A 17,443-nucleotide genomic window follows, 5' to 3' on the forward strand; every position below is an offset into this window, starting at 1 on the left:
CAATAATATACTAACAAACAATCAATTATAATCACTAGAATAGAAAAGAAAAACTAAAATTTAAGCCCCCTACCTACAGCGACGGCGACAGTGACGGGGAAGGGCGGCAAGCGACGGGGAAGGGGAGCACTGGCTGAGGACAACGATCGGCGACGGCAACGGGAAAGACGGCGACGGCGACGGGAGGATCAATATATATATATATAGATAGAGAGAGAGAGAGAGAGAGAAGGGAGAGAATAGGAGTAAAGAGAGAGGGGAAAATAAGAAAATGGCAATATGTCTTTTAGATATTTAATAAAAAGCGACGGACAGCGCCTCTAAGCCCGTCGCTTTTTTTAAATATAGTTGACCAACATTTTGACCAAAAATGTCCGTCGCTTTTTTAAAATAGTTGACTAGATATTTTGACTGAAAAGCGACGGACTAAGAGATGTCGTCCGTCGCTTTTTTAAAAATTAATTAATAAACTAAAATAAATTTAAAACGACGGACAACGTGGTTATTTTTTAATTTATATATAATTATTTTTAATAAAAAGCGATGGACGGCGTCTCTATATATATTAAATAAATAATTATTAATTATATATATATATTTAGCGTAAAAAACCGCGAAAAAAAGTGACGGACTAAGAGATGCCGTCCGTCGCTTTTTGTAAAATAATTTTAAAAATAATTATTTTTATTAAAAAGTGATGGTCAGTGTGGCAAAAGGTGTCGCTTTTTGGAGCAACGCCCTCCGTCGCTTTTCTGTCCGTCGTTTTTAAGCTGTTTTTTAGTAGTGAATGGAGATAGTGTGAGTGGACCAAACGGCTTTTCAGGATTGTTCTTCCAATCTTGTTGGGAAATCATAGGAGTTGATATTACTAGATTAGTAACTGCATTCTTTTGTGGGCACACATTGCCAAAGTTTATCACTCATACTAATCTAATTTTATTACCCAAGAAGGAGGAAGTTGACAATTTTTCAGACATGAGGCCAATAAGTTTGAGTTCCTTTATCAACAAGATAATGGTGCATGACAGAATAGTGGAGGTGTTACCTAAAATTATATCTCCTACCCAATCGGGATTTGTTAAGGGTAGGAATATAATTGAAAATGTACTATTGGCACAAGAAATAATCAGGGATATTCAAAGGAGGAATCAACATATTAATGTGGTGGTAAAATTTAGACATGACTAAGGCATATGATAGAGTGTCTTGGGTCTTCCTAACTAAAGTTTTACAAAAATTTGGTTTCTCGGAGGTTCTTATCACTACAAGAAAAGTTTGATTTACATGGGTATTAGTATGAAAATCTGCAAGAAATTATTTTCCTGCATATTTTCATACTAATTCCCAGGAAAATTCCCATGTAATTTATCCTTTTCTTGTAGATTGACATGGTGTAGAGACTCATCTCTAGTAATTGGTATTCAGTTCTCATTAATGGTCAGTCTAATGGATTTTTTCAGTCTTCTATAAACAAGGAGATCTTTTGTCCCCAACATTATTTATTATTGCAGCAGAAGTCCTGGTTAAAGGCTTAGACACATTTCACAGTGATAAAGAGTACAAAGGGTATGGTATGCCAAAATGGAGTCCAGAAATAAACCATTTATCCTATGTGGATGACACCATATTGTTTTGTTCAGGAGACAGAACATCAGTGATTAAGATGATGACAGTGCTTAGAGATTATGAAAGGGTTTCTGGTCAAATGATAAACAAGGCTAAGAGTTCTTTCTATCTCCATGACAAGACCGCACTAATAGTAGTTATCAGTATGAGAAAACTAACTGAAATAAGACAAGGAAATTTTCCTTTCACTTATTTGGGGTGCCCTGTGTTTTATGAAAGAAATATCAATAACTACTTTGAAGAGTTGGTAAGGAAAGTGGTGAGAAGAATCTTAATGTGGCAGAATAAACTCTTATCCTTTGGAAGTAAATACATCTTGATTGGTCATGTTGTTTAATTATTACTTGTGTACCTTCTATCTACTATGAATCCCCCCAAAAAGGTGATTGAACAGTTGCATCAGATTTTTGCAAGATTTTTTGGAGAAATACTGGCCAGATTAAGAGTAAATATTGGGTGGCATGGGATGACATGTGTTTTCCTAAGGCTAAAGGAGGTTTGGAATTTCGATCGCTACATGATGTTAATAATGCCTTTTTTGCTAAATTATGGTGAAAGTTCAGGGTATCTACTTCTATATGGAGTAGCTACATGTCCAATAAATACTGCAAGGAATTCAGGATCCTCTCATATTTGGAGGAAATTATTGGAAGTAAGAGAAGCGGTGGAACATGACATTTGGTGGCAAGTAAACACAGGAAACTTGAGTTTTTGGTATGATAACTGGACGAAACAAGGAGCATTAGTTTTCACAGAAGGAGAAAGAGTGAGGGAGGAGGAAATAGAGGTGAATGAGTATATAGATAATAGAAGTTAGAAGATGGAGAAATTGCAAGAACATATTTCAGAGGAAATGCTAGATCACATCGTGAAAACATCTAGCCTAACAATGATGACCAGAATGATAAGCCATGGTGGATGGAGAATTCAACGGGAGTTTTTTTCTATCAAGTCAGCCTATCACATTTTAAGGAAGAAAAGGGAATCTTTAGAATGGATGAGTGACATTTGGATTAAAGGTCTCCCGTTTAAAATTTTTTTTTTCTTATGGAGAGTATGGAAGAAAAGAATTGCAACAGATGACAATTTGAAGAGGATGAAGTTACAAATAGTATCAAAATGTTACTGTTACGAAAAGGGGGAGATGAAAGCTATGACATGTTTATTACTAACAACTCCCATATATAAAAGACTATGGAAATATTTTATTTCTTGTGCCGGTTTTAATATTGAGGGAATTCAATTACATCATTTACTTAGTAAATGGTGGGAGTTTGAGGGAAGTACAAAGCTGCAACAAATAATGAAAGTTGTCCCAGCCACTATCATGTGGGAGCTATGGCAAAGGAGAAACTCTAGAAGACATGGCAAGGAGCTATCATTCGAGAAAATGTTCGTCAATGACAAATGACAATTCATCAGATAATACAAGTCAGGTTTCCATAAATCAGAAACATTCCTTTTCAATGGAGTGGAATGCTTGATATGCTGCAAGAATACATACCTAAACTGTATTATCACATGGTACAGTGCAATAGGCCGGAGGAGGGTTGGATTAAATGTAACACGGATGGAGCAAGGAAAGGAAATTCCAAGATGAGCTCCTATGGATTTTGTCTAAGGGATAGTAATGGGGATCTACTATATGCAGAGGCAAAAAGAATTGGGTTTGCCACTAATATGGTGGCTGAATTAATGGCGATATGGAAAGCTCTGAGGTACTGTAAACTACGAGGTTATCAATACGCTAACATAATTTTACTGATTGATTCGTTAAGTTTTAAAAATATGATTAGAAAGGAGTGGAAAATACCTTGGGAGCTAATTGAAAAGATAGAGAAGATTCATGAGCCGATGAAATCACTTAATATTCAGATAAGGCACATTTTTAGAGAAGCTAATCAATTAGTTCAGTTCATCACAACTACAGCCATAGACCAAGAGCAAGAAGGTAAACTACAATATCAGCATTTTAATCAACTACCAGGCAAAGCAAAAGGGATATTAAACATGGATAAACAATAAATACCAACAATCAGAATAAAGACGAGGAAAATAAAGAGAACCAACAATTCTTCACATGGAAAGCAATGAAAAGCCACAAAGTCACATAGCTACCATATACAAAAGAGTTTGTGGCTATCTCAAAAGTGAACTAGTTGTGCAAGTATTATCTACAAGAGTGTATAGAGGGAAGATCGACAGAAATCTACTCAGGATAACAGTTCCTCTCTTCTCCTTGCTTCAGTTAAGAAATGGAAGATGTCAATAAGAAAAATAGCGGAAAGGAATGGAGTGGGAATAGAAGAGATACTTACATGAAGATTCGAAGCATGGGCGGACTTTCTCATGAGTATCCCAAGCTTAGGAACCACTACCAGATGGTACACTTAGAAACTAGCAGCAGTGGCGGAGAAACAAAAATGGAAGATGAAGGATGAGCTGCAGCACTTATTAGGACACCATATAATCTAGGGTCTTAATGTATTGTTTGAAGGGAAAATTGTATATAATAGCAAACTATTAATTCAAATTAAATGCTATAAATATAGTTTGATTTAATTGTACCCCATAGCAAACTGTTGTTATTTCGCCTCTCTCCTGGTGAATCTCGCTCGCCACTCTCGTTCCCTCACCTCTCTAGCCTTTTATACAAACGCAAATGTATAAAATGTGTTTGTGTTTTGTATAAAAGCGAGAGAAAATTGTATATATATACATATATTTTTTCCCCTCTCTCCCCTATCCCAGATCTCGCTCGCCACTCTCCCAGATCTCGCTCACTCACTCGCATTCTCTCACTTTTATACAAAAACGCAAATGTATAAAATGTGTTTGTGTTTTGTATAAAAGCGAGAGAAAATTGTATATATACATATATTTTCGTTCCCGTCTCTCCCCTCTCCCAGATCTCGCTCACCACTCTTCCAAAACTCGCTCGTTCACTCGCCTCTCTCACTTTATACAAACACAAATGTATACATTGTGTTTGTGTTTGTATATATAAAGCGAGAGAAAATTGTATATACAAATACAAATGCATATATTTTCATCCTATACACTTATGATTATACAAATACGATCTTCCCCTGCCCAGATTTCTTGTCTTTCTCTCTTTCTCGCTTTATACAAACACAGATTATACAATTGATCTTTTGTATATGTATACCAAAGCAGATTATACAACTGCTTTCTTTTGTATATATATAGCGAAATATACATATTTATGTTTGCTATGGAGCGCAATTATGCAAACTATAGTTATAGCATACAAATATGATTTTTGTGTTTGCTATATGTGAAAGTTGCTCTTGTTTGAATCCAACTAATGGGCTGGATTTTTGTCTTGCCTTTTTTTGTTTTTGTTTTGATGACTACATGGACTCATTTTGAGCCCATCAGATTATCTCAATAAAATCATACCAAGGGTCCAAGTTTACTTTTAAAAAAGGAAAAATTACATAGCTAAGCAAACTTATACTACTTAATTATCTATCATAGCTAATGTTTGTTTATACTACCATTCGAAGCCATTTAATTTCGGTAATTACATTTTCCAGTTCTCCTTATTCGTATAACTGTGTATAGCATTCTTTTCCTTATATATAAATGGTTCTATTCTCTCACTTCAATCACTTTCCCTTATTTTCTCCTTTATTCTCTCAATCAAAATTGATTTCAAATTTTGAAATCTTCACTCATCCCTTCTCAATCGTGATTCCTAATTTATAGGTAATTGTTTTATAGTTAAATTCTCTTTACATTTTATTTTTTCTGTGATTTCATCATTTTCCAATTTGTATTTATATATCACTGGAATTTTTTTATTTTTCAGATTTTCAGATTTGTATATCTAAAGATGAAGATGGTGAAACATAATTTGTATATAATTATTTGTATAAATTTTTGAAGTTTGGATCTACACTATATTGTATATTTTCATACAAATCCATTTTGTATATACGAATTCAATTTTATATTTATGAGGTAAAAGAAATCTCATTTTAGTTTTTCAAATAAATTACATTTTACTATATTTCTTTGTATTTGGGTTTGGTTTGGGTCAAATCTGTACCCATCGTTGTATAATAATATATTGTATAATTGTTATTCAAATTGCATAAACCCTTCAAACTCGGAATTACTGTTGTATATTTTTTTGTTTTCACATCTACTCTTGAGGTTTGTTGTTTATATAAATTCATATATTTGTAAACACATTTTCTCTAAAAACTATCCTCTCGATAACGTAGTCAATATAACATTTTGCATCATCCCATTTTCCAGAATGTATTACCAAAATACAGATGGAAGACATTCTTGTATAGACAAAAATAACTCATGTATACATATACAAACACGAATTCAAAAATATACAAACACACATTCAACAAACAACTTTTTCACAAAATAAATAATGTAAAATTATACATATACAAAATATACAAGTCAACAATCAAATTAAACAAGTCCACAAATCAAATTTATGTCAATTATACAACTATAAAAGTTAATTAGTTAACTTATACAAACAACTTTTCCACATAATTTACACCCAACAATCAATTATACACATACAAACACTAATCCCATCAAGTCTATTTATACACATACAGGCACTAATCCCATCAAGTCTAATTATACACATACAGACACTAACTCATACGATTCTACAAATAACGTAAAATTATACATATACAAAACATACAAGTCTATAAACAATCATTGATGAATATATTTGTACAATTACGAACGTATACTATTTGACATAAACTATAGTAGATTATACAATGGAATTCTACTTTTATACATTTACGTACTAAAATTGCAAATATCAAGTCGTCTCTCTCGATCAATTCAAATACAACTGAAAAATCTTTCTTCAACCAAAACTCCAATTATCAATCGAGTAATTATACAATCAGGGATAAAAATTAGTTAATTCTCGATCTATTAGAATACAATTGCAAACAACTGTTAGAATGAAACTCCAATTATTAATGGAGAATATATACAATTACATATACAAATCAATTCTATTGTTCTGTTATTTCAAGTTCCTCATCTACATGAATGCAAATCAAAAATGTGAATCAATGCAAATCAAATATATATTTCTAGCTGAGAAAATTAAGTTGTCGCCGAGATTGGATCGGATGTACAAAGATGAAATCAATTGGATTGTACGAAGAAGATATAACTTTGTAGGAAAGCCTAACGAGATAATATTCCGTGAATTTAGAGATTTTATACCTTTTCCTAGCCGAGATTGCTGCCATTAGCTTTCAAAATATTTGAATTCAATTTTGTATAAAACTTTGAAAAAAAGAGAATTATACAGCCAAATGGCGATCACCGCTATAGCAACTTAAAAATATAGCTACAGTTAGTAATTATGGAAACTTTAGCTAAGGAGAATAATTAATTTAATTATGATAGCTATATGTGAAAGTTGCTCTTTAAAAAAACATTATTAGCCCTCATAATTCTGGAATAGATGAATGACACTTGATAGCTTTTTAATCTATAGAATTAACAAGATTAAGAATAACTCAAATAACAAGTTGTAGTATCGCATCTTTTCTATTTGGTAACATCATGAAAGCGATTATATATTACGTAACATTTCTTTTAAAAATACGTAGCGAAAATTTACTTTTTCGCTTATTATTAGGCTTCATGTTTTTGTCATATGTGTCAAAATTATCATATTTTATTTAGCTATTTGAAAGTAATTTTATTTTCATCATGATGGAGTGATGTTTTTATTATAATACTAGTAAGTTTTAGGAAAATTATTTATTATTTTCTTTCAGGGGGGTAAATTGTATAGTATGATAATAGTATATTTTTATAAATAATGATTCTTTTATTAATAGAAAGTTAAGATATTAGATTATTGATACTTTGTATAATCATGTTAGAAGTTTTATTTTCTATAAGTTTTCTTAATCGTCTTTGTAATTATTTCAAACTATTATTGATATATTCTTATAAGTTTGTGCTATTATATAATTACTAGGTAAATTATCCGTGCTTCGCACAAGATTGAACTATTTTATTAAGCTTACATATGATCATTTGGTAATATCCATATTTTCTATACATACACTACATTGTTAAGAACATTTTATCTTAAGGCAAAGTGTTCCTCCGAAAACTTAAAGTGTTATATTTTTATGATTTTCATAGAGAGATTTGAAGTATAAGAAAGAAGTGTAAGAAAATTTCCATGGAAATAGTTCATCAGAAGTAACGAAATTTTCTAAATTTCGGGGAGTTATAAAGAATAACATCAGCCGATAAAGAAGAAATCAAAAAGGCATGAACAACAACACTCTCAAGTAAAATGGAACATCACGTCCATACAAGAACATAATTAACTAAATTCAAATGGAGACCTTCGGCTCCTTTCTTATGAACCTCCACAATCATTTTTTTATTATAGTATATCGTATCATGTATATATCAAAATGACCCTAAAATTGTTATTATCATAAACGCTTTTCCTCGTTGTCTTAGAATAGTCATTAGTGCTTAGATTTCATATCACCGACCCCAACTTATTAGAAATTAAACCATAGTTATTGTTATGGTTATAGTATGCAGTTACAAAGAACTAATGCAATGATCAACCAAGCAGCAGGTGGCATCTAAATGGAACTGTTCACAACTGGACATTCTAAATCAAAAATTTGATATATAACATATTAAAATCTCACAGCATAATTTTGTGATCACTTGAACTCACAAATATCCACAAATAATAATAAAGACGGCCTTACTTTCCTAACAATCAGGAATAAAAAGGCATGTTGCTTAACATATTTTTCAAAAAAAATAGTCAGTCGGGTTGTATCAAAGTTTATAGTTCACAAATTTAATTGAAAGAAACCAAAAAAAAAAGAGTTATCACTACACCAAAAATGATCTTCAACGACAATAAATAGTTTAATTATCGCTAACTATGTATTTTGAGAGGCAATTAGTACTCTCTATAAATGTCCCTAAAGTCTATAGCGACATTTAATCTAATGACAATTAATTAATATCGGTAAAGGCTCTAGTCAAACTTCATTAATGTGCATATTTATTGCCGATAAAAAAATATTTTTGTTATAGTGTATTTTGGGCATCTGTTAGTGTCAAGAACACTTGATCTCTTATTATGCCCAAAAAGAAGAGAGGAAGAAATATGGCAAAATAGTCCACTTCCGATAAAAGAAGTGGACTAATTGTCTCTATACTAATATTTTAGGAAGAGTACAATGGCATACAAAATGTTTGTACCTAAAATAAAACAATCAAAATAATATACTAACTATGGCAAGCAAGAGAGCAATCTATTTGGTTCTTTTAACAAACTTCACCATTGGTTCCGTATTGTTATCACATATTTGTTGTTGTGTGCTATCAAATATAGCATAGCCCACAAGAATTTTTTCCAAAAAGTATATGAAGTTTGTAAAAAGGGACAAAAGAGAAGATCAGTTTCCAATCATCCATGCTGAGATTTTTAATAGAGTTAAAAAAAAAACACCAAAATAGCATAAAGAAATTACAATAGTTACATGAATCACTATGACTCACAGTAAAAGATTAAGCTTCATGAAATAGGAGGAAAAAAACTTTGAGGAATGAACACACTTCATAAGAAGCTTAATTAATGTATTTGAATTTGACTCTCTTATAGCCGAAAAAAACCTACAAATCATAGTGGCAGAAATAGAAGTTTTGTTTACTAAAAAATCAAATGTTATGAATACAACCATTCCAGCAGCGTTATGAGTTGTGGATTGAGAGGTGCAAGAGTAGTAATGTCGCATTGCAATTGAAATCAATTTTCTTTTTTTATTCTTTCTTCTTTTGGTGCCTTGGAATTAAGTGTTGAGTTTTAAAAGGTGTGAATGAAAAATGACGAGTCGTGACTTTTATGAAGAGTTCTGACTTTTCTAAAGAGTTGTGACTTTTATAAATAGTTGTGATTCTCCGTAAGGTTATGACTTTTAAGAAGGGTTAAATAAGAATCTTGATCTGTGAGGGTGCCACATAAGCGGATCTAAGATTCTCTTATATATATATTAGATAAGATACTATATTGTAAATTAAAAATTTAAAGATCCATAGAGCTTATGCCCCATGTCTCAAGACTTACACCTCACCCTATCCTAAGTAAAACATCTCGCCTCACGTCCCTATTTTTTAAAACACTAATTCCTACTGAGAAGAAGAAATTGAAGAGGTGTGTGGCTTAGAGCCACAGGTTAAAGTAGTATCTATTTTTGTTTCTATGTTTGCTACCTGTACAATTGCGTCATTGGTAGGTTTTCATCATCAAAACAATTATAATAAACAAGGTAGGGAAAGAAGGGAGAACAAGAAGGCCCAATGTGGGTAGTTACAATGGCAAACATAATGGGGGACAACGACAGGGATCTTTTGCACCTAATCAATCTAATGCTAATGTTCAATCTGGAAGACAAGGTCAGAACAACAACTATTAGAATAGACCTTCTCAGAGTACTGGCCAAAGGCCTTAATTATCATTGTCCATCCGATCTGTACAACTTGTTGTTACAATCCGAACCTACACTCTAGTTAAGACATGGTGCTTGGAACCACACGTGATCTCAAGATAATCTTTGACATAAGATATCTAAGCATATCATATGAAAACTGAAGTGGAACCATAACTGCAATAGATTGCAAAAATAAATCTATTACAATTGAATACTAATATTCAAAAACCTCTAAATAACATAACTGAAGTGAATAACATCTACTGACTCATAACGGAAGTCCTCTGAATGCAAGGAGGACAAACCACGAACACCTAATATATGAACAATCCACAGAAAAGCTAATATATAAACAATCCACAGAAAAGCTATCGTTGGTTCAATTAAGTAATTAAGCAATTAAGCAATACTAGAGTTATCATTACACAAATAAAGTGATTCAATTAAGAGAAAATGTAACTATCTTATGAAATGTATGTTAGGTAAAAACTAAAGTAATTGATGTTGATGGACTTGGACTTAGGATTGTAATAGTTGGGCTAAAATTTAAGTGTGTGACTTGAGAAAATGGTAAAGTTAAAGTCTTAATGTAACGACGTGTTCCCGTCGTTATAGAAAAGCCAATGGGAAAAGAATTGGGGGCAGGAAACTTTTGAGTATTAACTTTGGATTTCCTAGCCTAGTCCAGATTTAGACGAAATCGGAGTCAGTGACGTCTACGGAAAACTGGTAACAAATGAGAGATCTATTTATGATTTTGATCACATGACTAGATAGAAAAGACGTTAAGGAACCAGTACGACTTTATGAAATTGAATTCGATTGAGTAAAACTTCCGAAACTGATCTTAGCGTGAAAGGGTATTTTCTGAGTGTCATTGGATGAAGGCGTGTTGTGAAATGGGGGTTTGGAATTCTTAATTTTGCTCATTGGTTCCGTGCAAGCCGCTAGGGCGGGATTTATCCCGCCAGGGCAGGGCCGCTGTGGCGAGACAATCGCGACTTAAGTCAGAAATAAACCCCAAAAACGTTTTATTCTGCACTTTTCAACTTTGAGAGCTAAGGAACGATCCCAGGGGTTTTCTTGAAAGTTTTCCACCATTCTTAAGGCTAAAGGTAAGATTTTCACTCCCCGAACACATTTTTCGATCCGTAGAATGTAAATTCGTGGGTAATTATTGTTGAAGAAGGATTTTGATATGAAAGTAATGGTGGAAAAAGCCCTAAATTGGGTATTAGGATCTTGGATTGGTCTAGGGTTTTGGGTTTGTTATAATCCGGATAATTAGACCTTTGATTGTTGATCCTTGCATTAATTGTATATTTTTAGACCACGAACAAGCAGGAAGATTGAAGTGCCTTAGGGGATTCTAGCTTCGATTCGAGGTAGGTGATGGTTGTGATTTTATGTTGGTGTGATATATGTTTGAAATTGCTCATTATAATGCATGTATGTATGCGAATGTTGCATTATTGATCACCCTAATAGTAAATGAGGATAATTGAATAATTGTATGCCATGAATCACCTCTTGTTATATGATTGTGAGAATATACATTGTGATTGTGGTTTGTTGATTGGATCGGTTGCCACGTTCCGGCATAAACATGGGATCGATTGCCACGTTCCGGCATAAACATTGGATTGGGTACCATGTTCTGGTATGCTAACAGTTTGGGTGTGGGTTCCATGAGAGGACCATTGGATTAGGTTCCGTGAGAGGACCATTAAATTTTGTTATGTATCTACTTCTGATGATTACGTTCATATCTAATGATAATTGTATATTGCTCTAAATTGATAGCCAATGTGTATTATTGAGAACGTGTAATGCCACATTGATCTTGAAAAGATGACAAATAGTGTATATGTTCAGTATATGCCTATTTTATAATGTTGTGGTTACTTGCATGTGTTTCACTTATTGGAATAGTCGTGTGATCCAACCAGTACAATGGATCTGTGTACTAATACTGCACTTGTTTGTTCTTTGTTGAGTACAAGGCATCTTCAGGCGGCTATTAATAGACCTCAGCTAACTGACTATATATTGATCGTGATCGAATTCAAGGGTGAGCCAGTTCTTTCAGGCTGTCATGGATCTCTCTTATTTAAGTCCATTCTTTTTGGACTCAGAATATTTGTTTAAGGTGTTTGTTTAGTTTCGAGGTTGTACCCATTGTTCTTAGACTTGTCGTTAGTAGAGTTTTGCTACAATGACTTTCAGGTTCTAGGGTTGTTCTTCCGCATTAGTTTGGTTAGTTGTTTGTTAAAACCTTGGAGTTTATGGGGGCTCCATTTTTATAGTCATTTAAACTTGCTTTCGTATATTTAAATGCCTTAGTTTTCATAAAATTTGTTTGTTTGGGTTGTAGTAATGGTTCTCCCACCGGAGGATTTGTGTGGGTGTCAATCACGATAGTCTGGGTCGTGACAAAGTTGGTAACAGAGCCCTATGTTTGTTGATCTTATTGTACCAAAATGAGTCTAGTAGAGTCTTGCGGAACGGTACGATGACGTCCGTACTTTTCTTCGAGAGGATATAAGACTTTAGGAAAAACTCACTTCTTTCTACTCCTTTGTGTTATGACTTGAATCCAATTAGTATATAGGTTATACAAATTGATAAATGTCATCCTTCACTCTATGGTTCGAACTAGAGCAACAACAGTGGTAACACCATCACTAGCAAGAGAGGATGTGTATAGACTACCGACAGTTGAATGGGTCACCATTCAGAACAAGTATCTATTGCCTCGGATAGATGACTTTTTTGACCGATTGCACGGTGCATCGATTTTCTCTAAGATTGATTTAAAGTCTAGTTACCATCAGTTAAAGATTGAGGCAGTTAAGAATTGGGTTCGACCAAGTTCTATGATTGAAATTAGCAGTTTTGTGGGGCTCGCTAGCTACTATTGTCGCTTGTGGTATGAGTTGAGTCCAATTGGTATCTCTCGATTCCAATTGGTATCTCCCGATTCCAATTGGTATCTCAACGAAGTAAAATACATGTCGTAGTCCCGGCTGAAGGGACATAAGCAAGTTAATTGGAACTGAGAAGATTCCAATTAGTATCTGGCCTTAGGGGCCGTTTAAGGCATAGATTATCAGTAATGGTCGTCTATGGAACGAACTAATTAAAGAATTTGGACTTGTCTGCAAGTTGTAACTGCTTGAGTGTCGTGAAACTTGTTGTGAAAATAAAGTCATCACGAGGTTAGGTACAAGGGTCTAGATAAATTAGGATGTGGTTCGTAAGTGAGAAATCTGGACATGCATTGCGCTAACTGATAACCGTATGAGAGTCTAAGTGTATCATGGGGATATGTATGTGGTAGTGTTGAAATGATGAAAAGGATTCTAAAGTGCGTACTTCGTTGGGTTGACCGGGGGGTAGACAATGATTGTCCTAGCTAAACGGATTTTCTTAAATGCCTAGTTATAGTCGGGAAATCTAGGGGAAATATAGAAAAGAGAGGAACCCCAGAAATTGTTAGCAGGAGTTATGTTTCCATCGAAGCCGCTGGGGTGGGATAATCTCACCAATGCGATACCGCCAGTGCGGGATTCCTCCCGCCAAAGCGGGACATGCGAGACAGAATCTCAGCCCTATCTCCCATGTTTTCCTCTAGTCACAATAATGGACCTTGAATCGTACCCGAACTAACCCCCGTGATCTAATTCAGTGTTCAGCAATCGAATATAAGTTATAAGTGTGTTAAAATTATGGAGAACCTGGGCATGTGAGGAGGAAATCAGCGAGGCCGTGAAGGCCGGGAAAATGGTAATGCAGGTAGAGGAGTAGTGCAGCCAGGCGAAGAGGTTGCCCGTCAAGACGACAAGGCTCAGTTATATGCATTTTCGGGCAAGACCGAGGTTAAGGGTCTGATGCAGTGAACACAAGTACTATTATTGTTTGTGACCAGATGGCTAATGTGTTGTTTGATTCGAATCCTACTTATTCTTATGTTTCCATGCAATTGCCTCAAAATTTGATATGATTTGTGATATACTTGATGCCCCTATCCATGTTTTTACCCCAGTTGAAAGGTCAGTCATAGTCACTCATGTATATTGTGTTGTCCGGTTGTGTTTATGGATTTTCAGATTTGGGTTAATTTGGTTATGCTGGATATGACTAACTTGATATAATCTTAGGCATGTCTTGGTTGTCCCCCTATTATGTTGTGCTTAATGGTAATACTAAGTCGGTAACTCTAAAGATCCCCGGTAGGGAAAGATTAGAGTAGGAAGGGGTGTACAAGCCTAAGCTAGCTAAGATCATATCCCTCTTTTTCGGGGCTAGGAAACTGGTAGGGCAGGGTTGTTTGGCTTATTTGTCTCATGTTCGGGATGTTAAGGTTGAGTCTCCCTCTATTGAGTCTATTCATGTGGTATCTGAGTTTTAAGGAAGTGTTTCCTACGGATTTTCCTGGTATGCCTCCATATAGAGATATAGATTTATGCATTGACTTGGAAACTGACACTTGCCCCATTTCCATCCCTCCGTATCGTATGGCTCCAACAGAATTAAGAGAGCTTAAGACTCAAATCCAAGAGCTTCTTGATAAAGGGTTCATCTGTCCTAGTGTTTCCAAGTGGGGAGCTCATGTCTTGTTTGTTAAGAAGAAGAAAGGTAGTATGAGGACTGATGATTTTATCTTAATCCATAAGGGAGTGGATTAATACCAGAATGACAAGCTTATGGATAAAGAAAGTTTCGTTGAGTATACTTGGGTGAAGGAAATTGAAGATTTTAGTAAGAAAGTGTGTACCAAGATTGGGTTAGTCCTTTAAATTTGATGAGTATACATGAGTTTTAGGTGTCATGTTGATGAAAAGGTTGACTTCATAGTGATATTCATGGCTGACTGAGCGTAATGGTAATAAGAGTTCGCGATGGATTGTGATGGGATGCAACTATATAATAAAATTATTGGTTAAGCGAATTTTTGTATAGTAATTACGACTTGCGAGTATCCAAGGTCGTGGTTTTCTAATACTTGGTGAGTAACGTGGTTGTATGGAAAATTATAGGAGATGGTAGGACACCACTCGAATAGAATGTTAAAGAGTTAGAGTTATAATGAAGGAAAAGGTAGTACAACCTTTAGAGAGAGGCGAGAGCAAGAATATTTTATTTGATTGCAAAGGCTAAAGAGATATCTTCAGAGGGGTAGATAATTGGGTTCAGAGATGCGTGGTTTCATTCGTTTTGCTGTGATTATGGTAATAGTGTTACAATTCCGTCAGATTAGTTAAAAAAACTATTGGAAAGGACTTGAGAAAGAAGTGTACATACATTAGCTCGAGTGTGATGATAAGTGTTTGGTTCTTGTTTTGAGTTAGTAATGAGTACGATTGAATTTTACCGAAGGATATTGTAAGATCGATGGAGATGTGATCAATGATAAGCGAAGATCTATGAATTCATAAGAATTTTCAAGGTACAAGCTAATGTTGATAGACAAGGGGATTGTGTTATACGGTTGAATTTACAATTCAGATTTTTCATTGTGAGTCTACATTCATGGTGATGTATTTTGTAGGTATGAATTGGCAAGGTGAGAAATGATCAATTGTATCCGGTATAGAGCATTTGAAAGGACTTACACCTGGGGTGAGTCGTAAGTTCACTATTATTGATTATTAAGTACCTAAGAAAGGTTTCATTTTTAAAAGTGTTGGTTTATAATAAGGTAAAAGGTCGGAGTGTTTATGATGGTTGTTAGTGTTGTGAGTATAATTCACTAGTTATGCTCTAGTGTGTTTTCACTTTTGTGGGTGGATCCTTAGTGGTGGATCAGGGGTACCAAATCATGCGATGTTATTTTGGTTGAGTGGGAAGATTGGGAAGATTTGGTTATTTTGAATGACATAATTGATGTTGTCTTGGAGTTGTTAAAGTAATTTAGTGGTTCTACATGTACCACCTTGCTTATGAGAATTTATAGAAGAGCTACCATGCGTATTTGTGGTTGTCTGGAAATCTTAATATTCCTCTAGTCGTCGAGGTCATGTATCGATTATGTGTGATTGAATGTGGGATCATTGGGTCCAATTCTAATGTTCTTAAGAGGTAATCTACAATTACTAAATCTAGCATTTTGATAGAGTTGTTGGAGGGGTTGTATGTTTGGACATATCCCTCAATGAGTATCTGATTTCTAAAGATCAAATTTGTTATAACTTAAGCTCATGGGAATTTATATTGTGGGATAGAGATATTGTTAAGAACTATGATTGTTTGGGTATTATGAGTGTGTGTTGGTTGATTCAGGTTCACTTCTATTTGTAGCGAGTATTGACTTGGAATTTTATCATGCTTAAGTGCTAAAGGATTCGTCCGAATGATTGTGTCAAGGTCCTTGATAACATGTTGTAGACGTGTGTAAGATCAACTTTGGTGGTTGTTGGGAATCGCTTTTGTTGTAGTTAAGTTTACATACAACAATATTTATCAATCGATGATAACTTCATTGAGGCATTGTATGGGAGGATGTGTCGGTGTTCAATTGGTTGGTTTGAGGTTGAAGATGTGAAACCTTTGAGACTTGATTTGGTGAAAGATGTTCAGGGTAAGGTGAGAAGTATCCAATCTAAGCTACTAGCAGCCCAGAGTCAACAGAAAAAGTATGTGGGACAAGTATCCCAGTTATTCGACAATTCGATTACTACTCTATTCTTGCTTTAGCCCTTTTCTCATAGTTTGTCACTCAGGGATGAGTGATGGTTAAATTGTTATCTATTGTAACAACTTGTTTCCGTCATTATAGAAAAGTCAATGGGGAAAGAATTGGGGCCAGAAAACTTTTGAGTATTAACTTTGAATTTCCTAGCCTAGTCCAGATTTGGACGAAATCGGAGTCAGTGACGTCTAGGGAAATATAGGAACAAATGAGAGATCTAATTATGATTTTGATCACATGACTAGATATCTAAGACGTTAAGGAACCCGTACGACTTTACGAAATTGAATTCGGGTGAGTAGAACTTTCGAAACTGATCTTAGCGTGAAAGGGTAATTCTTTTAGTTGTCATGGGATAAAGGTGTGTTGTAAATAGGGGTTTGGAATTCTTAATTTTGCTCACTGGTTCCGTGCAAGCCGCTAGGGCGGGATTTATCCCACCAGGGCGGGGCCGCTGTGGCGGGTTGGGTCCTGCTGTGGCTGGACAATCGCGACTTAAGTCAGAAATAAACCCCAAAAACGTTTTATTCTGCACTTTTCGACTTTGAGAGCTAAGGAACGACCCCAGGGGTTTTATTGACAGTTTTCCACCATTCTTGAGGCTAAA

Source organism: Solanum tuberosum, unplaced genomic scaffold, assembly GCF_000226075.1.
Source record: "Solanum tuberosum cultivar DM 1-3 516 R44 unplaced genomic scaffold, SolTub_3.0 scf00156, whole genome shotgun sequence".
NCBI classification, from domain to species: Eukaryota; Viridiplantae; Streptophyta; class Magnoliopsida; order Solanales; family Solanaceae; genus Solanum; species Solanum tuberosum.